The sequence below is a fragment of the Camelus ferus genome, chromosome 8, assembly GCF_009834535.1.
Source record: "Camelus ferus isolate YT-003-E chromosome 8, BCGSAC_Cfer_1.0, whole genome shotgun sequence".
Taxonomy (NCBI): Eukaryota; Metazoa; Chordata; class Mammalia; order Artiodactyla; family Camelidae; genus Camelus; species Camelus ferus.
This window is the reverse complement of record NC_045703.1, coordinates 3,832,497-3,857,823: the sequence shown is the minus strand read 5'-3', so window position 1 is coordinate 3,857,823 and position 25,327 is coordinate 3,832,497. Positions and strand designations below refer to the sequence as shown.

General features: G+C 42.0%; 1 protein-coding gene across 7 annotated transcripts in view; it reads left to right on the top strand.

Annotated features, from left to right (window-relative positions):
• Window positions 1–574: 574 nt before the first annotated feature.
• KLHL32 (kelch like family member 32) overlaps window positions 575–25,327 on the top strand; it is a 186,700-nt gene continuing 161,947 nt past the window's right edge. For 6 of the 7 annotated variants that reach the window (XR_004321731.1, XM_032484421.1, XM_014561358.2 and 3 more), the window contains exon 1: window positions 575–917. The gene's annotated coding sequence lies outside the window, so the exon portion shown is untranslated. The remainder of the gene's footprint in view (window positions 918–25,327) is intronic. The other variant, XM_014561354.2, reaches the window with a different exon arrangement.

Genomic DNA, 25,327 nt, shown 5'->3' with positions numbered 1-25,327 from the left:
ATTCCTCCGGTTCAGAGCTTCCGTCCGTCCCGGGGATCTGCCATCAGTCGTTTTCAACAGTACCATAAAGTGTATTATCAAGGAGGGCCACTACATAGGTCCTGCAAAGGAACCTCTAGGAAAAGGGGCAATTTGAACTTTACAAGTTAGTTAGGTAGGGGATAGGGAAGCAGAGGGCTACAGCACGCGACCACACCAAGTTGGGGTCACGGCGCCCATCCCCGCAGGTCGCTCTCCAGCCCCAGGAGGGAGTCTGGGAGCAGGTAGGCTGCGCCCCTGCATCTCAGTCGTCGCAGGAGGCGCTGCAGCTGAGGAGGCAGGCGGTCCCAGTAGCCCAGCGGCGGGCGGCGCAGGGGCCAGGGAGCGTGAAGAGGGGCTGTGAGGAGGAGGGGGACTTCCGGGGAGAGCGGGCGCGCGCCGGCTCGCCATCGGGAGCGGGCCGGGGTGCGCGGCGTGCGCGCCTCGCCGGCGGCGCGGGTTGCGGGGAGGGGCGCGCGCGCTCGTGCTCGCGGGCGGAGGGGGAGGGGCCGTGCGTGCGCCCTGGCTCGCCGGAGGCGGAGGGGGCGGAGCCGCTTCGCGGTCTGAGCCCGCGCGGGTCCGCCAAGGTGCGTCTCTAGGCTGACGCTGTCGCCTAGCACAGAGCAAGCTGGACGCGCCACCCGCAGGGCTGGCTGCTGCCTTATTTACTAGGAAATACTGTTTCTCTGCGGGAGAGTCCGGGAGCGCAGACACACACACACGCTAGCTAGCGCGCTCGCGCTTAACAACTGCATCCCCAAACCGGCAGAGCGAAGCTGCTGCGGTTCCTCTTAACCTCAGCATCGTGGGGCGAAGCAGGGCCATTGTGCATCAGGGAGAGCCCGGTGCCTGCGCTGCCACCTTGGGTACGTAACCCAGCAGACCACTCACCCCAAAGGGTAAGCTAGTCTCTCTCCTCATAACGTGTTCGGGGTTGTGCCTGCAGACTGGAGGGAGAGGGTGGGAGGCTGCTGGTGGGCCATTCGGGGCGAGACTAGAGTTGAAATTTCGGGGGCATGCAGCCCGTTTAGCCTCTAGCAGCGTCGTCTAGCGGGAGCAATTACTACTCCTGGTTACTTATTCTACCCAACCCTGGAGTTGCTCCCCCTTTCCCCCTTCCTCCTAGCCCAAGATGTACTTTGCTCCTTGGTTGCCAAGGAGACCTCCTTAAACATCAGCTTTGGGGCGTCTATTGAAAGAACTGGTTTCAATGATGCTCTTATTTATTTTGATTTTTAAAATAAAATATATACTGAGGGTCATGTGGTAATCTGGCATTCGCTAATCTGTATTCAGGCGACGGTTTCATTCAACTTCAAGAAGAGAGGTAATTGCACTATATGGAGTGTTTTAAAAAGGATTCGTCAGATGAATTTTTCAACGGATTGTGTCTTGAATCATAAATTACTCCCATTTTGGTGATCCTATAAAGAAAGCTGATTCCAATTAAAATCCTTTCTTCCCCTCTCCACATTATATTTTGCAGTTCACTCAGGCGTGACTTTTTTAACATTAAAAGCAGATGAATTCATTGTGGTTCCCCACAGAAGGATGATCTGTTGCAAAATGACCAGAACAGGAATACATATGTGAATGCCTCATGTAAGGAGACAGCATTCCTAACATACATCTTTGCTAATATTTCTATATCCACTGCATCATTAAGTGCAATTTTCTGCACCTCTGCCCATTTCTGAAAAGATTCTGTTTTCCTTCAAGTCTCTTACTGATTTTTTGACATACATCTATTTGTAGATAGATATAAAATGTGTGCCATGGCTTAATGCAGCAGATTTTAAGCTTTTAGAGCTTATATTAAAATGTAGAAAGGAAGGAAACACAGAGAAAGCTTTATAGATCCTGTTGATTTTTTTTTTCTGATCGATTGGATCCTTTACTGGAGCACTGGGTGCTGCCCAGTGAGGAGGTCAGTGCACCTATCTCACAGGAACCCCTAATAACTGGACTGTCAGTTTTACCTTGAAACCTCAGGTCCCTAATTGGTGGACTTGTAACAGCACTTGGAGAGATCAACAGTCCAGGAATTACACTTTGCACTAATTTCAGCACAAATGGAAATGACCTAGTAAAGACCCACTGGCATTCAGCAATTCATTTTGTTTTCCTTTGATATTTGTTCCTCTTTTCTACCTCTTATTAAGTGAGGCTAGGAAATATATCAAATTCTTTTTATTTAGATTTTAAACTGTGTCATGAAGAGTGTAATAATGTGCAGTAATAGGTAGGTAGAGGGGATTTATGCAACTGACAAGGGGCTGGGAAATGAATAACAATGATAGACATTTTACATTTCAGTTTACAAAGTACTTGTACACTTCTCTTTTAATCCCCATTACAACCTTGTGAGGCTAAAGAATTATCTTCAGTTTAAAGCTGAGGGACTGAGACTCAGTGCTTGCTGAAGGTCACAGAGCTAGTGAATGGCAGGGTCCTTTTGGATCCAGGTTCTTTGCTTTAAAAAAAAGTCCCATGTCTGCATTTCCAGTGTGTGCAGGTCCAGGGGGAGACATGTGGGAGAAAAGGGGTGTGGACTGTGGCCTCGAATGTGGAAACCACTATAAAGGGGGCAGCTCCTACTTGCGTTGCTGGTGGTTGCCACCCTGGTTCTAAATACGTTCTCGCTTATCAAGGAAAAAAAGAAACTTTCAGATTTTTTAAAAAAAATGAAGTGTCTTCAATTAAAAAATCTGTAAGGACCACATTAAAAATCCTTCTGTGACCTGCCAGTTTGCAGTGAGTCCTACTGAGGTCTCATTCAATTCTAAACGATTTTTTCTCTAATAGAATACTGATATAAACAAATACATCCATCATTATGAGAGTGACTGGGAGTTTTCTGACTTTGGTATTAAAATCTCTGCAAAAAATGCTCTACATCCTTTCTTCCATAAACAGGTCCAAGTTTGTTTTTGATGGTTCCTAGGTCTCTTTCTTATACTGCAGAGAAAATAAAGAGCATGAAGTGCTCCAAAACTTGAGGAATTTTTGAATCTAGTTAAACAAAAGCATTTATAATTTATAACTTTCTATGTTCCTGGCTTAATTTTTTTCTGGGCATAGGACTTGAAAGTATAGAAAAAGTCAGTGGAGTACCAATAAAAAGTTGGTCAGAAAAAGGAACATCCTGAGCTTTTCAATGAAACGTTCTTATTAAGGGCTTTAGGCAATTAGCTAAAACCTACTACAGAATACTGAAAGATTCCAAAGGAACAAAAACATAAGTGGGAACTCAGAGGTACATTTGTTTCCAGGACCCTGTCAGAGAAAATGCTATTTACTCCTTAAATAATTTTATAATGAAGCAAATATCTTTTGAGAAGCTGCCACTTTCTTGTATGTCTACTAAAACTACAGAGATGTCGATAGACTTCACGGAAGCAGACCTGGTAGTCAGAAAGAAGTGCTATTTTATTTTTATTTACATCATTTCTTTTGTGGATCCAAAGAGGTCTCGTTAAAAAAGAAAAAGCTCACATTTGGACAGTGGTTTCTAGTAGTTCTCTTATTCTAAAATCACCCTCTGGAAGGCGGCTTCAGTAATAAGTAAATGCATTTCAGTTTCCAGTTCTTGGAAATGTGTTGCACCTCTAGTAAAGAGCCACGCAGATGTCAAGTAATACTAATATAGCAAAGTCCTGGCTGGGTGCTGTGGAGACATCTCTGCCCTCAAGGATTCAGACTAAACAAACGTAGTGCTCCTGGCAGCCTCTACTTTTTCTAGCCCCTTGTACATGCAAGCTATTTTCCCTGTTGTCTTCACGACATCTCTATAAAGTGAGCATCTTATTTCCATTTGACAGATGAAGAATCCAAGATTATGTGAAGTTAAACTGGACCAATGAGAGAAAAGTAAACCTCAACAGCTCTCCTTACTTCACACCCACCCTTCTCTGCCAGTTCCCTGATGGAGGTTATAGACATGTACATTGTTGTGATTTTGAGGCAGTTGTCTGTTAAATACTGCAATAGAGATTCAGGTTCCATCGAAGCACAGATACAAGAAAAAAAAATACTCTGATTGTGGAGGTCAGATAAGTCCTGTGTAGGAGGAGGATTAGTGCTGGACCTTGATGACTGGGTCTGATTATAGTAAATGAAGATCCCTTAGCTGTCAAAAGATGGAAGGCTCTGCCAGACAGTCAGTTGGAATTGTGAGTTGAGAGGATAACGTACATGATCTCTGACGCTGATGAACTCATTGTAGCTGAAGGGATGACACAAGCTGTGGGAAGAACTATGGTCTCCAGTTGGAGTACAGCAAGAAGAAGGAACTGGGGAGGTTGGGAGGAGGTAGAGGAAGACAAGTGGGTGAAGGAGACTAAGGGGAGAGCTGCAGACAGAGGAGAATCCAGAGAGAATGGTACTGAGCATAAGGGCAAAGGATAAACCAAGCATTATACTCTCTCGGCAGAGTCTGGTATACAGTAAATACCCATTAACTACTATGGTGTGTCTGTACCCTTAGCATCTAACATCTGGCACATAATTTCTTCTCATGTTACCACTTTTTTATAGAAAGAAAACATATATAGATATTTTACATGAATGCAACTAGAGTGGACAAGTATCTGGATTTTCAAAAATGGGAAGCAGACTGTGAAAACTAGATGAGAAAAGAACATACCAATGTAGACATTTTCTTTTAGCAGGGTCATAGACTGAGCAGTTAGGGAGGCTCTTTCAGATAGAGATTTTAATGTTAGATACACCTTTGATGAAGTCTCATACCTGTGGGACAAGTGAGGAGAAATGTAAGCTGTGTGTTAGATGTTTGGAAATCTATACTCAAACTCAGAGGGAAGCCTTCAGTGACAGATAAATGTGCTCTGCTCTTGATCCTGATTGGGCCAACTTGTTATTTGTTACCTGAGTGGAAATATGAAAAGAAAATGTGACAGGTAAGTGGAGGTTAGACTTGGATTAAGTACTGGATCTGCAGTGACGGGGGTGGGGTGGGGCGACTTCCTGTTGGAATCATGGCCGCAGGCTAACAGGATGAAAGGAAATAGAAGACATGGCATAGCTGGCAAGAGTCTAGCGCTGAGGACGTTTGGCATGATAGGAGTTCACTTTGAAGTTAGAGGGATTTTAATTCCCATCAAGTGCAAGATAAGCCAATGTGGTAATTTGCTTTTCACAGATATATTTGGCAAGTAATAGAAAGTATTATGAACAAATGGTGTTAGGAGCCCATCTTTCTTATTAAATGGGGCTTTTGGTTTTGGTGGAGGTAGACTTGGATATGTCTCTGTCAGGCAGTGTCTTACTCCCCTTCCCTCCTTCCGTAATTGGTTAGCATTATTTCAGAATTTCTTCCAGTTTGGGCAGTAGAGCTTGAGAATTTACACTAGAACATCTTACTTTCCCTCTTATTGGGAAGTTTTTAAAAAATTGAAGTATAGTCAGTTTATAATGTTGTGTCAATTTCTGGCATACAGCATAGTGTTTCAGTCATACGTGGAAATACATATATTCCTTTTCATATTCTTTTTTGTTATAGGTTACTACAAAATATCGAACACAATTCCTTGTGCTATATAATAGAAACTTGTTGTTTATCTATTTTATACATAATAGTTAGTATATGCAAATGTGGAACTCCCAACTTACTTCCTTTTCCCCTTAGTAATCATAAGTTTGTTTTCTATACCTGTGAGTCTGTTTCTGTTTTGTACGTAAGTTCGTATGTGTCATTTTTTTTAGATTCCACACATAAGTGATATGTGGTATTTTTCTTTTTCTTTCTGGCTTACTTCACTTAGTATGATAGTCTCTAGTTCCATTCATGTTGCCGCAAATGGCATTATTTTATTCTTTCCATTGTATAAATATACCACAACTTCTCTATCCAGTCATCTGTCAATGGACATTTAGGTTGTTTCCATGTCTTGGCTATTGTAAGTAGTGCTGCTGTGAACATTGGGGTGCATGTATCTTTTTGAATTAAGAGCTTCCTCTGTATATATGCCCAGGAGTGGGATTGCTGGATCATATGGTAAGTCTATTTTTAATTTTGTGAGTAATCTCCATACTGTTTTCCATAATGGCTGCATCAAACTACATTCTCACCAGCAGTGTAGGAGGTTTCCCTTTTCTCCACACCCTCTCCGGCATTTATTGTTTGTGGACTTCTTAATGATGGCCATTCTGACTGGTGACAGGTGATTACCTCATTGTAGTTTTGATTTGTATTTCTCTGATGATTAGCAATGCTGATGATTTTTTCATATGCCTATTGGTCATTTGTATGTCTTCACTGAAGAATTACTTGTTTATGTCTCCTGCCCATTTTTGGATTGTTTGTTTTTTGTTGTTAAGTTGTATGAGTTGTTTGGATATTGTGGAAATTAAGCCCTTATCAGTTGCATCATTTGCAAATATTTTCTTTTCATTCTCTAGGCTGTCTTTTTTTTTTGCTTTATACTTTCCCTTGCTGTGGAAAAGCTTAAAAGTTTCATTAGGCCCCATTTGTTTATTTTGCTTTTATTTCTATTGCCTGGGTAGATTGCCTAGGAGAACATTGATAAGGTTTATGTCAGAGAATGCTTTGCCTATGTTTTCTTCTAGGAGTTTTATAGTGTCTTGTCTTACATTTAAGTCTTTAAGCCATTTTGAGTTTATTTTTGTGTAAGGTGTGAGAGAGTGTTCTAACTTCGTTGATTTATATGCAGCTGTCCAGTTCTCCCAACACCACTTGCTAAAGATACTGTCTTTTCTCCATTGTATATTCTGAATTCCTTTGTTGAAGATTAATTGACCAAAAGTTTGTGGGTTTATTTCTGGGCTCTCTATTCTGTTCTATTGATCCATATGTCTGTTTTTGTACCAATATGCTGTTTTGATTACTGTAGCTCTGTAGTATTGTCTGAATTCTGGGAGGGTTATTCCTCCAGCCTTGTTCTTTTTCTTCAGTATTGCTTTGGCAATTCTGGGTCTTTTGTGATTCCATATAAATTTTAGGATTATTTATTTTAGTTCTTTGAAGAATGTCCTGGGTAATTTGATAGGGAATTAGTAGATGAAATTCATTTAGTTCATCTTTTCCCTGTTCTGTCATTTCTGATAGGGTCTTTCATGCCGAGACCTTTCATGACCTCAGAGGTGGAAGAAGCACTCAACTTTCTTGCCTTGTTTCATATGTACATTGTGATTCCTTAATGCCTTTAGTTTAACTTCACTTAGACATATGGCACTATAAATTTTGGTGAGATTTTAAAAAGAACTGTGTATAAAAACTAGCTTTGCAAACCTGACTTGGAGTCAGATTAGTTCTACATATGGCGAAAGCACTGAAAGCTATAAATTCATTTAAATGAGTTTTGCAAGGTTGAAATTACTAACTGATAAGATGATTTTTAAATGAAGAAAGAAAATCTTTGGCAGTTTTCATAGACTCTTGACTTTCTCCCACATGTTTATTTGAGGTATAATATATTCTACTTTCTATGCCAGATGAGCTAGTTCCAGTTACTTAGAAGTAGAACTTTTCTCTCCCTCACCCCCACTTCCCAAGCACAGCCTGTTTGGCATACAGGATACTGTTCAAATAGGTAGTCCCATCCAGGCTGATTGCTTCAGTGGGAACACAGTCAATGCTAATGGGACAGACGCCAAGAGCAGTGGAGGAGGCATTCTGCAATTTTTTATAACACAAATTCTGGTACCTCATTTTAAATTGTTCCTCAGAAGCCTTCTCATTTATGAGTTTAGTTCTTCCGGTTCTTGCGCATTGTACATGCAAGGTGGCATGGCCCAGCCGAAGGAATGAGAGTCTCGGTGCCTGGATTGAGTGCTGATCCTGACGCTTCTTGGCTCTGTGGTCCAGAGTGCAGCTACATATCCCCTCTCAGTCTCATTTTCTTCATCTGTAAAATGGGAATTCTGTTACCTTGATGACAAGGCTAGTCTGTGATTCAGTAAGATATACATAGAAAACATCTAGCACAATGCCTGTGCATAATAAAACCTCAGTACTTAGAAATTCCTTCCCCTCCTACCTTTGCTGTCCTTATAATGAGGATAGAATTCACTTAAATTGTATGTACCATATAAAATGTCTTAATCCAGTCTGGCAGCCTTAGAGAGGAGCTGGCCTCTGTGTGATAGAGCTTTGTGTGAGCAGTGGACCACTTGAGTGGCTCTCCTGGGGAGAGGAATTTGTATGCTGGGGTTAATGTCTGTTGGCAGCCCTGGCAAGCCTTCCCCCTTTTCTGCAGAGCCTGGAGCCCCAGCCTAGCCACAGGGAAAAGGGAGGAATGTCAGTTTCCTCTGTTATAAGTTCTCTTTAGGGGCCCCCATCTGTAAAAAGCACGAAGCTGCCCCTTGTGTCCCCTGTGGATTAATAAAAGCAGCACCTAGTACCTAGTGGGTACAGACCTAGTCTTTCTTTGAGCTCATGCTCTAGTTGCCAACATCTTTCCATTCACCTAGGGGTTTCCCTTCAAGCTGAATTATGTAAATTTATAAAAAGGTCACGAGCTCCACGGGCTCTAGGGAAAAAAAAGTCCTCAAAGTCACTTTCAAGTCAGATGGGATTAAAGTCTTCCCGAAGAGAATATTCTCTAGTTAAATCTTTTTTTTTTCTTTTTTCTCTACCACTATCTGTCCCCTGTCCCGCCCCAGCCAGCTACCTCCTCACCCTCACAAATGGCAGAGTAATCTTTCTGCTTTTTTGCTCTCATTGGTTTTCTGATGACCTAGGAGTGCAGATGAGGTTAGTGTATCCTGACTTTCTTCAGGTCACCCCCCAGCTCACAGGCTTGGGGTAACCCAGACAGCAGTGGAAACTACTAGCCGCTTACCAAACTGGTGACTTTTGTAGTAGTGATAACAAAGAACATTTATAGGAAGGTAGCTTGAACAGTAAACTTTAGGAACCTATATTCCAAACTAAATTCTGTTTCTATCATGCATTGAATTACAAAGCACATCATTACAGAAAAGACTATTTCTTGTGCTAAATGTGCTCTGGTATGTATGTATTCATGTGTGTGTGTATATATGTGTGTGTTTATTTATTGCAGTGTTTCTTTAAATGTTTTTCAATTTAATAATTCAAATGTAAGTTCAGTAGTTGGTAAATAATGTTAATTTAGATACCTAAAATAAGAAAGGCTTAGAGAATTGCTGGTGCTAAATTTGTGATTGTTTATCAAAGACAGAATATCCTTTACTCATTTCTTTACTCTCTATGAATCCAGAAGAGAATATAGTAATATTTGAAAGAAGATTCAGTATGTAGTAGATATTAATTATAGTGAAGTGTGAATTCCAGGGTGAAGAATTTGGCAGGCCAGATGACATCAGTGCCCGATCTTGTGTTTACATCCAGTTCACAGACCAGCAAAGTTACAAAATCCTGTATTAGGATAAAGGAGAAAAAGGCCTCTAAATATAAGCACATTCTCAATCACTTCCCAAGTGACAGCTATGGTTATTATTTTGGAAATTTAGGTTCATAATTGAGGTAGATAACTGAATGGAAGAGATTTATTTTGATAGAGTCTCTCTTTGACTTGCTTCCTCATCTATTCTGGTTTGACATTCCCTGAAAGGAGACCTTAAAAAAAATGCTGTTTTTGTGATAGGCAGTAGTGTAGATATAATCCAGTAACCCTTCAGCTGCAAAGACTCACTAGTCTTTCTCAGGCTGATGTCCTTGAGCTGATATGGCTGATTGGGTTTTTTGGGTTTTTTTCCTAAGAATTCAAAGCCTAAAGGAATATAGAATGAAGGTTTTGTTTTCTTCTTCTATGGAAACATTAATTACCTACAATCTGATTTAATTTGGGCACAGCTTATCTTCTTTGGCTTTGGGTTAAATCTGTTTATCATTTCTGAAGGTATTGACTATCACCTACAGATAAGGCTTCCTAATTGATCAGATGTCATTTGAGAAACTCATGCTCAGCCCTAAGGCCCTTCTACGCACATGCAGCTTTTCACTGAAACTCTAATTTGTGAATCTTGGTGTCATCTGTGGGGTTTTCTGGTGAATTTCCCTTTTCTGACTGCATCAGTTGTCAACTTTTGATTTCTGTGTTCCACATTGTTCTATCAGTGTTGCTCTCCAGAAGTCTGTAGTTAGTTGTCACTATGTATTATTAGTTGCTTTAAGCTGGAATATTAATATATTTGATGTATGTAACTTCAAAGGAGTTTGCAGATGTGGGTGAAACTCATTGTCCAGCACCTCTCTCTGTGGCTAAGGGTTTGATAAGCACAGAATTGGTACAAGAGTCAGTTATATGGTTTAACTTTGTGGTAGCATCAGCCCTATGTATCGCCTTTGTAAATGAGCACATACTTTACCCCTGGACCTAATGGGGCATGAAATTCCCAGACCCCCTAAATATGTGCCTTGATTACTGTGTTTTTCTCTCAGGGCACTGTATTCTTGGAGTTCTTCTGCTTCCTCTATATTGATGTCTTTTTGGAAAACCATATCCTGTGATGGCTTCAGACTATTGTTGCCAGCCTTCTTTGCTCATGTGCAAACGTGCAGTGCCTCAGTCAGCAGCTGTTGGTATGCTGTTCCTTTTATTTATTTATTTATGTGCTGATGGATGGAGAGACAGGACGCAAGACGAAAGGGGACCTCTTGCATCTCAACGTTAAGGGAGCCCATTAAGTTGGACAGTAAGCAACCGTGGATCAAGATATTTAAGAAGCCCAGGTATCACTGACTCAAGAACTTTTTTAGTTCTCTCCTCTTCTTATCTGGACTCTCGTGGTTGACCTCAGGGATGGGAGCAGACTGAGACTTTCAGGAGAGGATCTGTCAGTGTGGTGGCACAGCACCCATCAGTGGGGAGCCAGCACGTTCCCCTCCCAGGCCACTTCCAGGCTTCCTAAGGGCAGTGCCAGGGCTGACAAGGCCTTTTCTTAAGGCTTTTTCTACCTGTGGCTGCTTAGGTCCCAGAGCAGAACTGAATATTCCTCACTGGTCATATTTCTGTGGAGTGAGGGGAGACTGGGGACAGGAGCAGTGAGGCAGATCGGGAGAGCAAGGGCCTGCCCATGAGGTCAGAGTGGCTGTTTCTAGCTCTGCAGGGGCGGTGGGGGGAGTCTCCTTTTTTATAAACTGGGGTAATGGTAAGAATCATGAGAGCAAAATTAGACACATTTTTCAAAAACTCTTTTTATACTAAAAGAACTCTATTATTGCTTTCTTTGGCCGTTCTAGAACCTTGCTTTAAAAAATCATTAATGATCACTGTTCTACAAATAAACACAGCCCAGCGGTTGCAGACAGGCTGATCCTCAGAGTTGTTTTAAAATATAGATTCTTGGAGTCTCTGTGTTTATTGTATTGGAATCTGTATTGGTGCTGAGCCCCTGTGTATTAAACCACCTTCCCTGAGTGATTCTGATGGTAGGGCTAGTCCCGGAGCTGCAGGACGAGAACAGTGACCTGCTCACACTCTGGTTCTTACTTCTCCCTCCCAAGGATCCTCCGCCAGGCCACCTGTATCTGGGCCTCAGCTTCCTCATCATTCACACTTAACGAAAAATAGCAAGATAAATCAGCTCTGATGTCACACAGCCCTCTGGATACTCAGTGGACGTTTAAACACTGCAGGCAATGCTCTATTAACCAAGCGCCCCATCTGGATAGGAATCGTGATGTGTGAGTAACATCTTCACTGCTGAAACAGAAGTTAGGATTTTCCGCTCAGATCTGTGTACAACTAATCAGGTGGATGACTGCAGAGAACATCTTTATAAATATCCTTATTGCAGTTTTACCCAACATTGAAGTAGTTTGATTAATTAAAAGATGGACATTTCTGCACAGGATAAAATCAGTTGCTTTCTATTTTATACCTTTTTAGACTTAGAGCATTGATGGTGATTACGTGGCATTATATAAGCCAACTGGAGAGTACAGTTTCTACTGAGGATGAAATCCTGTGAGTCATTGATTAACAGGTCTGTAGTGGCAGAATAGTATAGAGTTTTACAGTGGGATTTTGGGAGCAGAGAAACTATAATTTTGAATTGTCATTTGCTCTTCATTTTAGGGAAGTTTTAGAGGGTGCTTTGCAGGTTTCTAATGGCTTTTAAATTTAATATTCTGTCCTTAGAGACTGGCTGAAACAGAGTGTGACTGTGTGTATGCACATCTTTTTTGTCTGAGGGGAATTTCATGACTTTCTTACCTGTCATGATCTTAGAGCATCAGATGATTTGACTATCAGGCATTCTGAAGAGATATGCAACTGTTAAGCACTGGCATATAGATAAAGAGAAAAAGAAACCTTGCCATTAGACAGCCTGTGAAATTATAAATGAATTGTAGACATCTATGAAGATGATCAGAGTTCTGCATAAGTTATGCCTACTTATAATTTTAAGAGAAGTCATTTTGAGGTGTGTGAGTGTGTGAAAGAAGGGCAGATACCACACTTGTATTAATTTGTCCATGGTCATTTAATCATTGTTTTGACTATTGTGATGGTTTCTCTGATACTGTTAGGTACAAACCAGCTTAGTCCCTATTGCAGGAATATTTTTGAGTTGGAGAAAAAGTCTTTTGACCTAAAGAATGACCATTTCAGAATTTATTGACTTACCTTTTCCTCATCAGAAAATCAGATGAAATGCCACGTTTAGAGCTTTGCCAAGTTAGAGTTAGGTGTGCTCTTTCTTCTGCCTTGTATGTGAAGGACAAAAGATGAGAGGGAGGGGGAGAGGGAGAAGGGAAGATAACTGTAAAATTGCATTTACCATCAGTTGGTTTTGAGGCTACAGCTTCATTAGGTGGTTAGCACTTGGTTATTCTGCCAAAATCATCTTTTTGGCCATCTGTGCCAAATTAGAGGAAGTAATGGCCTTGGGCACAGCTGCTGAGTCTAGTGTGTATTTCTAACTTGTGTATTAATGACAATGATCACATGGAGAAGTCCGGTGGCCAAATGTGCAGAATAAAAAGAGAGACCTGGACACACACATGTGAATTTAGAAGTGCAAGAAAGAAAAAAATCTGTATTTTACACTGGGAAATGAGAGTTGGTATTGTCTAAATCTACAGTTGGGAATTCAACCTTCCCATCTTCTACCTTCATCTCTTTACAGTGGCTTTCTCCTAAAGAGAAAAAACCCACAAGAGGGATTGACCTTGAATTTTGTCATTTCTTTGTGACGCTTCATGAATTTTACCCTAACGTTGATATTTTTATAGGAGGTGGATTTCATGAACATACCCTGACATTCATTAATTGGGCCTTTTCCCAGCTCAGTGGCTGTTTAAGAAGAATTACTGAGAGATGAGTGACCACCATTTGGTGTCCCTGCACTTTTCTGATGGTTCACTTGGACCAACAGCAAGACCTTTCCAAGCAAGTTAGATCTAATGTCCTTAGAAGTATAATTAAGAAGTTATAAGAAAATAAGCTGCTCAGGAGTTCTAAGGATAAAAAGAAGGCCAAGAAGCAGGATTTTAAATAAATGTTACTGCATTTTGCATGACCAATTTATTCCTCTAAAATACCTCAACTAAAGAATAGGTAAACACCATATAGTGAAATTGGCCTTTAAAAGAAAGTTACCAAAATTATGTGAAGTGACTGACATAGATAATACAGTTGAGTAGCCAATTGCCCAATACATACTTTTTAATTTTTTCCCTCCAAACCTGCCTCATCCAGAGCTTCCCCATCGTTAGATGCTCAGACCCAGAGCTGTAGAGTCATCCTTGCTTCTTTCTCTCACAGCTCACATCCAAGCAGTCAGGAAATTCTGTTGGCTTTACCTTCAAAGTATACCTGGAATCTGACCGTTTCTCACCACCTTCCCACTGCCGCCATTGCCCCAGTCAGCATCACTTGTGTAAACTGCTGCAACAGGTTCCCAGCTGGTCTCCTTTGCCTTCCGTAGACTCTTCCCAATATCACAGTCAGAGTGATCCTTTGAAAACCTGAGTTAGATCACCTTACTCTTTTGCTCAAAACTGCAGTAGATTCTAACCCATGAACCAACACAGTGTGTACCATCTCTCCCCCTTATCCGCTGCCCTCACCTTCTGCTCTTTCCTGCCCACTGCTGCCCTGGTCTCACTGCCTCCTTTTCTGCTTTAGAACCTGTGCACATCATTCCTGGTTTCCTCTGCTTGGGATGGTCCTCCTCCTGGCTGTCCCCAGGCTCCCTTCCTCACCTCCTTTAGGTCTTTGCTCAAATGTTACCTTTTCAGTGAGGCCCACTGTGATCACCCATCTAAAAGGCAAACTCCCCACCACCTCCACTGCTTCCCTCTCAATTCTTCATACGCTATATTACTGTTCCTTTTCCACAGTTCTTATCATTTTTTGAGAGCAGCTTTACTGAGAGTTCATCTATGGACTATAAAGTACACCCATTGTAAGTGTACAGTTCCATCATTTTTAGTAAATGTATACAGAGTTATGCAGCCATCACCTCACTCCACTTTTGGAATATTTCTGTTAACCCCAGAACTTCCCTTGTGCCTATTTACAGTAATTCCCACTCCCACTGCATCCTAGGTAACCTCTGATCTTCTCTATCAATAAACTTGCCTTTTCTAGACATTTCAATCTTGGTCTTCTCTGACTTTGTACCACCAGTCGCTTAGCACGGAGCTCAGAAAGTGTGGGTTCAAGAAGCTGCGTGTTTGTGTAAAATTAAGTCATTGCCTATTCGTGTGTGTCTGACCTTGCCTGCAGGTAACTAGGGGGTCATCTCAACATCCAGTCACCGGGGCCTCTCAGTTTCTCCTTCCTGGCATCTTGCATGCCCACTTCGCCCCTCTGTTCTCCGGGCTGCTTCCTGATTCAGTCCTCAGCACTATAGCTTCTTAACTGGTCTCTCTGTGCGACTTTCTTTTTCCTCCGTCCCCTCCTATAGACTGCTGTCAGACTAAAATCTTTAGAAACTTGGCTTTCATTATCTCACTCTTCTTCCCCAAAACCTCCCCTGATTCTAAGACCCGTGGCTAAATTAGTCTCAAAAAGCATTTCCCACCTGCCTTCTAATTCTTCTCAGTGGAGCCATCTCTCTTTCTCAGGCTCTGTAAATAAATATGCTATCAGGGGGTACTGATTTCTCTGCAACCTCTAGAGTTATGTATGTCTGATTCCTAAGCTTCTTTGTCAAGTAATGTGTGATTTAATAGAAAACAAACAAAATATCTTTAAAGCTTCTGGGAGTTGGCTATTGGAATCCAGTAATTTATCTCTTTTACGCTTCCCCAAATTGGGTATTCTCAAAACAATACTTCCAAATTTGCTTTATATGAAGGTTTTTTTTTTTTTTTTTAAATCAGGTATTTCTCTGGCCACTAGTGTAGTGAAGGAAAGTTACAGGATTAATTCTATAGTGGAAACAAAACAGCAGGTGTCTGGCTAAGGGCCTCCAGCATCAGGAGCATACCTCAGCTCTATTTCATTGTTCTGTGTTCTGTGTTCACGTTGTTCCCTGCCAGAGGGTGCTGGGCAGGGCTGGGTTCCCTAGGAGGGACCTTTTCTTCCCGGATCCAGTCTTCTCAGGTGCTTCTCATGTGCTGCAGATGCCACATCCAGCCTTCTCCGTGCTGTTGTTACTGCTTCTGGCTGTTCTGCCCCTCCTTGATGACCAGTGATGTTAAAGCTGCTTTTGGACTATGCTGTCCACCAGCCATTTACCTCCTCCACAGCCAGCAGGCCTTTGGCTGCTTGTAGCTGCCTTTCTTTCTTTGTGTAGCAGCAGCCGTGGGTGCATCAATGGGATGGCTTTAGAGACAGCCTTAAGGCTGAATCCTGTTTCTTTCATTTACTAGCTCTTTGGTCTTGGGAAAGTCGTCTCTTTGAACTTGGGTGGCCTCATTTGTATTCTGGAGACAGTTCCACCTACTCTGCCATATAATCCTGTGCAATAATGTATATAAGTCTCCTTGTCCAGCAGGAAGTGGGCACTCAGTGAATTTTTGCTATCTGCTACCATGATTATTAGAGGCAGGAGGGCCTGGGAGCTGAGGTTGCTCCCCTGTCATTGGGGAGAGCAGGTCTTTCTTCCTGTTATCACCTCTTCCTGGGTCATGAGAATGTAGGCAGACTTACCATGACCACCTGTGTTTTCTGGCACTCACTGTCTAATGCTGAAGGACAGCTGTGACTCATGGGTCGCACCTGGTGTGCCTGGTGACCCTTATGCCTTCATTTCAGGATGAAAGCTTTAAAGGATTCTGTGTTGTTGTTGCTTCTTAAATATGCCACCGTTGGTGTTTTTGCTTATAAAAGCACCGCCAGTTTTCTCATTAATATTATTCTCTTCTGTCAAGAATGCTCATTCGGCACATAGTTTCTGGGCATCTGTTAGATGTCAGGCTCTCTGCCAAGTGCTGATGATTCAATGGTGAGGAAAACAGATCAGAGCTTTGTCATCTTGGAGTGGACACCCTATAGTGGAAGGGATGGGCATTCATCAAATGATTTCACAAATAAGAGTAAAATTACGATTGAAATGAACACTGAGAATAGGAGGTTCATGGTGTTATGACAAGTGTCAAAGGAGTTTTGACCTGCTCTGAGCAGGTGGTGAGGACGCCTTCCCTGAGAAAGTGGGTTTAGGGGTCTGAAGGATGTGATGAGTTAATGAGGTAAATGCCAGGGGGTGGAGGATGCTTCAAATAAAGGAGAAAAAAATCATGTGCAGAAACCCAGTGCAGTGTTGGAAGGAAACAATGTTGACAAAAAGGTGGAGTGGGGTGCTGAGAGCCAGGGAGACTGTAGGAGGAGATGATGCTGAGGGTGGGTGGGGCAGGACCACACCTGGATCTTTATCCTAAGAACAGTGGGTGGCCACTGAGGAAGGGTTTTAATCAAAGAGTGACAGGGCCTGGAAGCCTAACAATGGCTTCTGGTTGGAGGAGAGCTCTCATCAGTATAGGAAGGTGCTGCCGTCTGTTGCTCTGGCTCAGATCAGAGATTATAGTAGAGTCTTGACCTAGGGAAGTGGAGATAAAGGAGACCATTTAAGGGCTATTTAAGAGGTAACATTTTCAGGTTTTAGTGCTGGATTGGATATTGGGAATGAGGGAGAGAGAACCCTAATGAGTCCCACATCCACGTGGGTGGTGGTGTCATTCCACATAACTGTGTGGGTGGGGGCACCATTTGCACGCGTGGTGATACTAATCGATACCACTGCATGGTGGTCACGTTCCATGCAACTGGGTGTCTGTTGGTACAGTTCATCCAGAAAGGGATTCTAAAAGAGGAACTGTTTGGGCAAGGAGTGGGATGGGTAAAGGAAATGACTGGTGTGGCTATGGCAATATTAAATTTGAGCTGTCTTTAAGATGTGCAAATGAAGATGTCAAATAGGAGGTTATTGTATGTTTGGACATCACAGAAGACTGTGGGCCTGTGATATAATTTTTAATTGGGGTTGGAATTGCTTAGAGTTAAAGTAGATCATTGAATTCTGAATCTCATGGAACTATAGCACATAATGATTAAGTAGAGAGGAAGAAGCAAAAAAAAAAAAAATGTAGGCAGAAAGGAAGGGGGAAACCAGGAGAAGATGGAATCATAGAAGCCAAGGAAGTAGCAAGATTCAAGAAGGCGAGAGCACTTATCGGTCTGAACACTGCCAAAGTCCAGTTAGTCAAGGACCAAAGATGACAATTGGATTTAGTGACAGTCAGGCTAAGGTGTGCATGGTGACTTGGAGACCAGAGGTACCTGGTGGCCCAGCCCTCGTCACTTTGCCACCAGGTAAATCCCAGAACCATGCCATAATTCTTCTTGAACAACCTCAGGAAGGCAGAGCTTCCCAACTGGTTGAACAGAAATTAAATTTGAGTCGTAGAAGACAGGGAGATGAGCTTTTCATTTTCTTGCACAGCAGAGTTTGCAGTAAGGCTCATATCTGCTCTTTAAGTGATGTCTATGTGGTCATTTATCAGACTTTATTGGAGACTTTCATGGAAGCTGGGTGAGAGGTGCTCCGGGTCCTGATACACTCACAGAGCAGCAGAGAAGAAGGATGTAACTGTAATACATCTGTAACCGTCATGTAGGCCTAATGGCAATGTCCCTAACACAGGCACAAATTGTTGGAATTCAGAGAAGGGAAAGCTTAATAGAAGATGTGGAATGCACAATCAAAAAATAGAAACATGAAGTGCACAATCAAAAGCTGAGCATATTTCAGGGGAAGAAGCCTTCTGGAAATCTGAGATAATTAACACCTTAGGGTTTACTCTCAAGTGTCACCAGTAGCTTGTTAGACTTTCTCAGGTGTCGCTTCTTCCTTTGTACTTTTGCAAACAAATTTCTCAAGTCTTTTTCAAAGGTTTGCTTACCAGGTTGAAATTTCAAAAAAGAAATTTTTCTGAAAATGCTTTTAAAAGTACAGTATTTATGATTCATATGTTCCAATAACAAACTAAATTTAACTGAAAGTCAGCACTGCTTTGGGTGGAAAATAAAGAGTGAAAAAGGTATGTTTTCTTCTTTCAACTGGGGTTGACACTGGTTTTTAAAATATTAATTTTGAGAAATAGCCCTGCTAAATAACTGTTTATCTCTATTTAGGAAGTGGTCAAATGTGGATTTCAATATTTAAGAAATACATTGATTCTAGCTTTCTTTTTGGGGGGAAGTCTGTTTGTATCTGCATTAAGAATTGGCCATACTTAATTTGATTTAATTCCTTAAATTAATTTCCTAAATGACTTAGACACATTTTATGTGAAACTATAGCTCTGGGAAACATGATTTTATTATGCAAAAGAGGTTTGCTACGAGGTGATAATAATAAAGCAACTCAGGATAAGACTGATGTTGCAGTGAACTTTGTATAATCCATGGAAGCCCCTTTCACCAGCACCTCCCTGAAAAGCGAGCCTGGGAAAGCACGTGGTCCATCTTCCCCTCTGGAGCCTCTGCGCAGTCCCTGCTGCACAAGGATCGCCGAGGATGCTGCCATTAAGCGGCTGTTTTTCGGAGTCTTACCCTTTACTGATTTGTCTCACCTGCACCAGAAGACCCTCCCCCACCCACAAGGAAAATTTGCAAACACTTTCTTCTACTAAACTCTCAGTTTTCCTGTGTTGTATGTGGGTGGGATGAGGGTTGGATGGGAGAAGTGGCTGTCACATACCTTTCTGAGAATTTAATAAATTCCTCTTTCCTCTACAAAATGCACGTTTACCTGTGGATTCAGAAAAAGAGTGGCGAAGAACAGCAGGGGCTGTCATGTACTTGAAGTCTGTTCGTGGATCCCAGGTTAGAAGCTCCTGCTCTGACCCATCCCAGTCCTCGGGATCTGCGGGAGCTTCCTCAGATGCATGCTTTATTGTAGCAGTCTCCCGCTTCAAAGCCAGTGGTGACTCCATAGTCACTGCTTAAAGTCCTGGCACCGTGCAGTTTGCAGCCCAAGGTCAGCTGGTCCCACTTCTCCTGGTCATTCTGACCTGGCACTACTGCCAGCACTGCCACTGTCCCCACTGCTGTCTTCCTGGCTCGTGCCATCCTGCACAGGCTTGATCCTGTACGTGCCTCAACCCCCGGCATGCGTCTTCACTTCCCTCTCGTTCTAAGATCGTGCACCAAGATTTAGCTCGATACCTACTTCCTCCATAAAGCCACTCCTGATTAGCCCTGCCGTACAGTCATTTTCCTTATTTCACAAGTCCTCATCTGCTTGCCACTCAGTTTTCTCCATAGTCGTGTAGTGTTGCCTTCTGTGGTTTTCTGGTCATCTCAAGTGTTTCCTCAATTAGAAAGTATATCAATGGTAAGAGCAATGTCCGAAAGTGTTAGAGCAGGAAAGGACAGTAGCAGTGAAGTCCTTAATCTTTCATTCCATTGCAGCAAACCAGTAGTAGTAACTCGCAACTGTGATGAGGGGTGTGTGTGTGTGTGTGTGTGTGTGCGCGCATGTGTGGGTAGATTAAGACTGTCCTTTCAGGGTCAAATGAGAATCTCAAGGAGGGAGGAAGAAAGGAGAAAGCATAGAGAGATTGAAAAAGCCTTTTCTTAGGTGATTCTGATGCCACTACCTCCCTGTCCGCCACCATCACTAGTCCTTTAGTGTACCCATTCTGCAGAGAATCTCTCACCAATGCAGAATAGCTTCTGAGCTAGCCTGGGCATAAGTAGGCAATCTGTTTCACCTCTTCCTTGCCCATATACTTACTTAAAAATTAAATTAAGCACCCAGTGCTGGAGATTTAGAGGAGGGGCAGTAGACAAAACGGGGAAACAGAGAAATGAAGTGTATGGTCTATGCCCTTGCCGCAGCACACACAATCTACCTGCGCATACACACATAGGCATCCCTACACTTGTACACACATATACACACATTCTCATTCTCCCATTAATTTTCTCCTGAAAGTATATTTGATTGATGGTAGATGCAGATTCCTTATTCCCCTAGAACCAGCTCTTGAAGGGCTGTGTGTCTCTTGATGGTGTTCACACAGGATCCCTGCGGTAGTATTTTTACTTCTGTGGCCAGCTGCCTGTATCCATGGGTCCTGCATCTACATATACAGAGGGCTGACAGTGGGACTTGAGTGTCTGCGGGTTTTGGTCTCTGCGGCGGGTCCTGGAACCAATCCCCTGTGGATATTGAGGGATGCTGTTTTACCTATTTTATTGATCCTTAGTGTTGGATAATTTCACTCAGTCTATAAAGAACTCTCCAGACTGAGTTGGATCACACTTCTGTCCACGTGAGAAAGCAGAAGCCTGGTGATACAAACTGCCTTGCTCAACGGAGACCATTAGGAATAGAGCTGGGACAGGACACGGTCTCCCAGGCCTTGCATTCACTGGTTGGTCTTTGGTTTTATGGTCCCTTTGGTGTCATATGCAGTACATGTTTCAGAAGCCTTCACTTCTTTTTACAGTTAAGTACTTTGAGCTCCTGCTGTTTTTCCCTTGCCATATGCACAGACACTCACCCCAGCCATCTGGGGAAGGGAAAAATCATATCTGGCAGAGGAGTGAGTATGCAGATGAATTCTTTTTATAATTACTCAGAAGAAGGTTGTTGAAGGTGTGATTTATTTAGCCATCTTCTTCAGATCTGGATTCAAAAGCCATTCTCATGTTCAGAAAAGATTTTATTTTGTACGGAACTCTCAGGACATTGATTCTTTCTTAATCTGTGGTCTCACCTTTCAGCATGTGTCTCTGACTTTGGTAGCTCACTGAAAGCTAGTACAGCCACCAGCATGAATTTGACCCCCGGCTGTATTCTTTGCCTGTCAATTCCTGTCCTCCAGACTGTTGCTTGTGGTTATATCAAAGATGGGAGCAGCTGGAATCAGACGCCTGTGATTTACTGAGGCAGTAATTACTGATCATGCCGACACCAGCAATATTAACTAGTGCTTGAATAATTGAAAGTGTTACCTATGAGGCAAGGTGTCAGAAAAAAGGCATTATGTGGAGTAGCCCAGGCAATAAGAAAATGCTTTCATTCTTATTTTATTCAGATATGCTGGCTAAAAGTGCTTTGTGTAGATAATGAACTTCAAGTTTAACCAGTTGTCTTTACCTTCTTTACAAAACAGAATTATGTAGTAAAATCTGGAGGAATGCTGTTTTGGATGAACAAGTCAGTTTTTGTAGATTTCTCAGGTAATCATGGGAGAAATGCCCTGTCTGCTACAGTAGCAGAATGAGTTTGATGAGGCTGTTTGCTTATATTGTACGTTGTTGTGCAGAAAGTACGTTCAAACTCGTCATTTCATTTAGTGTCAATGAAAGTATTTGTGGACGAGGTAGATTCCCCCCTGCCTTATGAAGAAGTAAATGTTGGCTGAGAATGACTAAGTGATTTGCCCAAGTTACACAAGTAATATGTTGTGAGGTTGGGTTAGAATGTAAGATTTGTTCATGATTTGATAACACTTTCTAGATCTGTGATGTGGCAGAAAGCTGTATAATATATCCTTGCTATATTTCTTATATTCAGGGGAAAATATAGGAAATGCTGTCTTCTTTGGTGGAATCTTCCGGATCTACTCTTTATCAGAAAAATAAAAAGTACAGAGAGGAAAAGAATGTTTTTGATAGACATGGACGTTTTTCCATTGGCAGAATGATCGTCTTTACTCTTAAATTTATAACTCTAGAATGTAACACTACTTGGATCACTCTGTTCACATCTAGGATATGACTGCCCTATATCGGAGAGTTCTAATATTTTTGTGCTGTATTTGTAGCTCTCTTACAATGAACTATCCCCAAATATTTTAATTTTAATTTGGAACCCACTTCCTTCAGAAATTTGATGTAGCTTCCTGTACGTCATTTTTATTTGTTGTTTTTAATCATCACCCCCTATCTCAGCACATTGCTGTGCGGCCCTTTGTGCTTGTGATAGGCAGTGCATAGCAGGGCCACTGTGCCATTTATGATGCTGTTTAATCTGTAACAACGCTTCTCTCCCAAAGAGCTGGAAGCCCACATCCAGCTCCCTTACATCAGAAATCCCTGGATGTACCCTAAGGTTGAAACATGTCTGGAGAACTTGTGGGGCAAGCTCTTCTGGAGATCACAGACCTTGTGGAGAGAATACAAGCTTATAAACTTAGTTCCAGCCCAGTGGGCCATGTCAGAGCAAAAGCTTGAATCCAAGTACAGCACAGTATCTGCCACCAGATTGTCCCCTGGCCCAAGTCCACTTGGACCCAAGCCCAAGTCCTAGAAAGAGAGGGATTCTATACAAAGAGCACGGAAGATAAAAATGCATTGTTTGACTGAAACCCCTGTGGGATTCTAAGTGCACCGTGGCCTTGGTGAGGTGGGCAATTCTGACACTTAGAATTATGGTTTTTGTACAAAAGGACACTTTTGGGCAGAGACTCCTTCAGAAAAGTGTCTTCACGGCATCTAGGGGCTATCACAGATTACTGCCATCATCAGTGATTTTGGCGTGAGTGGTACCCCTCTGGGTTCCATTTGTAGATTCAGCAGTGGGCATCTTTGCACAGTGGACAAGAGAGAATATGGGGGCCAAGAGGATGGTTGTGTTTTTGAGAGCCCATGAGACAAACCCTGAAACTGATGACCTGTCATCCCTGTGCATTTGGAGTTTCCAAAGTTATGGGTGTGGGTGCAAGACCAGAAAGGGAATGTTATATAAGACTATCTGGAATCCGAGGTTTTACTGAAGGGGCTGGGAAATATAGGGTTTATACAAGTGATGAGATGATTTATTTTGTTTTATGAAAAAGTGTTAACTGTACTAAAGAAACATCAACAGAATCAGTACTTTCAGATGTTTAAAATGTGAGTTTATTTAGGACAAAAAATATTTTTTAAAAAATTGGTATTTATCATTCTAACCAATATAACCATTCAGAATTATTATAGTTCTTGGTTTCAGTTCCTGGTAAAAAAAACTTTTTTACGTGAGTCCTTCACCCAGATCCCATTTACCTTGCTTGAGTTTTTTCATAGCACTTACCACTCCCAGGCACACCTACAGTTTGCTTATTTGCTATGTTTATTGTTTACCTGTCTCCTCCTAGAGAAGGTAAGCTTGAGGGGGCAGGTGTTTTATCTGTTCTGCTTGCTCATATATTCCAGATACCTGCCTGAAATGTACTGGGCACTCAGCAGACTTGTTCATTAGTAAGTCAAGAATCTGTCATTTCACTGCCCATGAACTTGGAATTATATGTGCTTTGTTTGTGAGGAGGAGACAGTGAGAAATAGGGGCCTGGAACATTATTTTATGATATCGATCACTGGACAGATTAACATATGGGTGAGGGCATGGTTGGGGCAGGCCACTTCCAAATCTGTGATTTTCATGTTATGTTTTTGCCCTTCTTAGACCTTTAGCTCAGAAACAGATGCCAACCCTGCTCCCGTAGACTTGGAAGTAGATCCTGAGGAGATCATCACTCTTCCTTTTTTTTCTTTTCCTATTCCTCCTGACATTTTGTTTCATACGTTGGTTATTATAAAAGAAAAAAATTTAAATGAGAAGTGGCTGGCCAAGGAAAAAGAAAGAGAATGACCATAAAAAGAACCATGAACAATCATAAAAAAGTGCATAGATACTTAAAAAAGTAGAAATGTGTTTCGTGCTAAATGTTCTTGGCAGTCATGGTAAAATATGAAGCTTGGTTAGTTACTTGATTTAAAGCCTTTGTGAGTAAAACAAAACCAGTTGTTCAGGAGCATCAGTACAATTCATTTCTTTATACCAGGACCAGAAAGAAATCCCTCTCAAGATTCTCATCGAAAAGGACACTTCCTAATGGTTGCTGTGAGCAGTGTCTCCCAGGTATCTTTACAGAGTCATCACAGCACCTTCTCTAAGGTGCCTTAGTATGTAGAGTGGCAGTAATTTGGGAGTACAGGTGAGGAGGGATCATAGGGTTGAAGTCTGTAGCCTTTTTACTCTGGCAGTACAATGACGACAGCTAAAGCTTTTGTTAATTTAATATTCTCAGCACTGTTCTTAGTACTTTACTTATATTGACTCTTTAAACCCTTGTTGCTAAGCTGTGAAGTAGGTAGTGTTAGTAACACCATTTTACAGAAAGTAGAAACTTAGGCACAGAGGGGTTACATGTTTGCCCAAGCTAGTGGGCCTGGAGTTGAAACCAGACAGTTATTCTCATGCTAAGTGCCTTACTGGAACCCATGGCCAGATTTTAGAGGGTCCACAAGAGAAACGGTTATGCTGAATATTTTCCAGAAAATCATCTGTGATAGCTGACATCTTGGAAATTACTGAGCAATTATGGAAGAGATTTTGCTTTCTGGAAATCTGTGGAGTCCACCTATTCCGTGTTGCTAATTCTGGAGGCAACATAGTCTATGATGAGAGGGTGTGAACCCTAGTCAGACTTCCTGGATTTCAACCCGGCTCTGTCACTTTCTAGCCCAGTGACCTTGGGAAAGTTACTTCACCTTTCCCTCAGACTTGGTGTTGGATTCATATTCTCTGCTTGGTAGATTACTCTAGGTGGCATTCCTAGCAATTTCCCCAGAGAGACCAAAAGTTGTTGTTTTTAATGGCATGGGTAAAAAATATTTAGCTAAGCCATTAGATAGTTCTTGAAGCTTAAGATTTTTGTGATGTAGGTGGGCAAGTCTTTTTCTGTTACACACAGTTATTGAACCCATGGAATGTAATTCTAGTGTGCTTTCTTCATGAAATGAACATGGTGGTGGTGTTTTTATTAAGAGTATATAGTACTACATACTGTATATCCTAGAAATACATTGGATATCACCAAAGGGCAATGATGTCTTCATTAGAAAGTGCACTTAAATGTGTTGCTCTGCACAGAAATGTGTGCACTGAGATC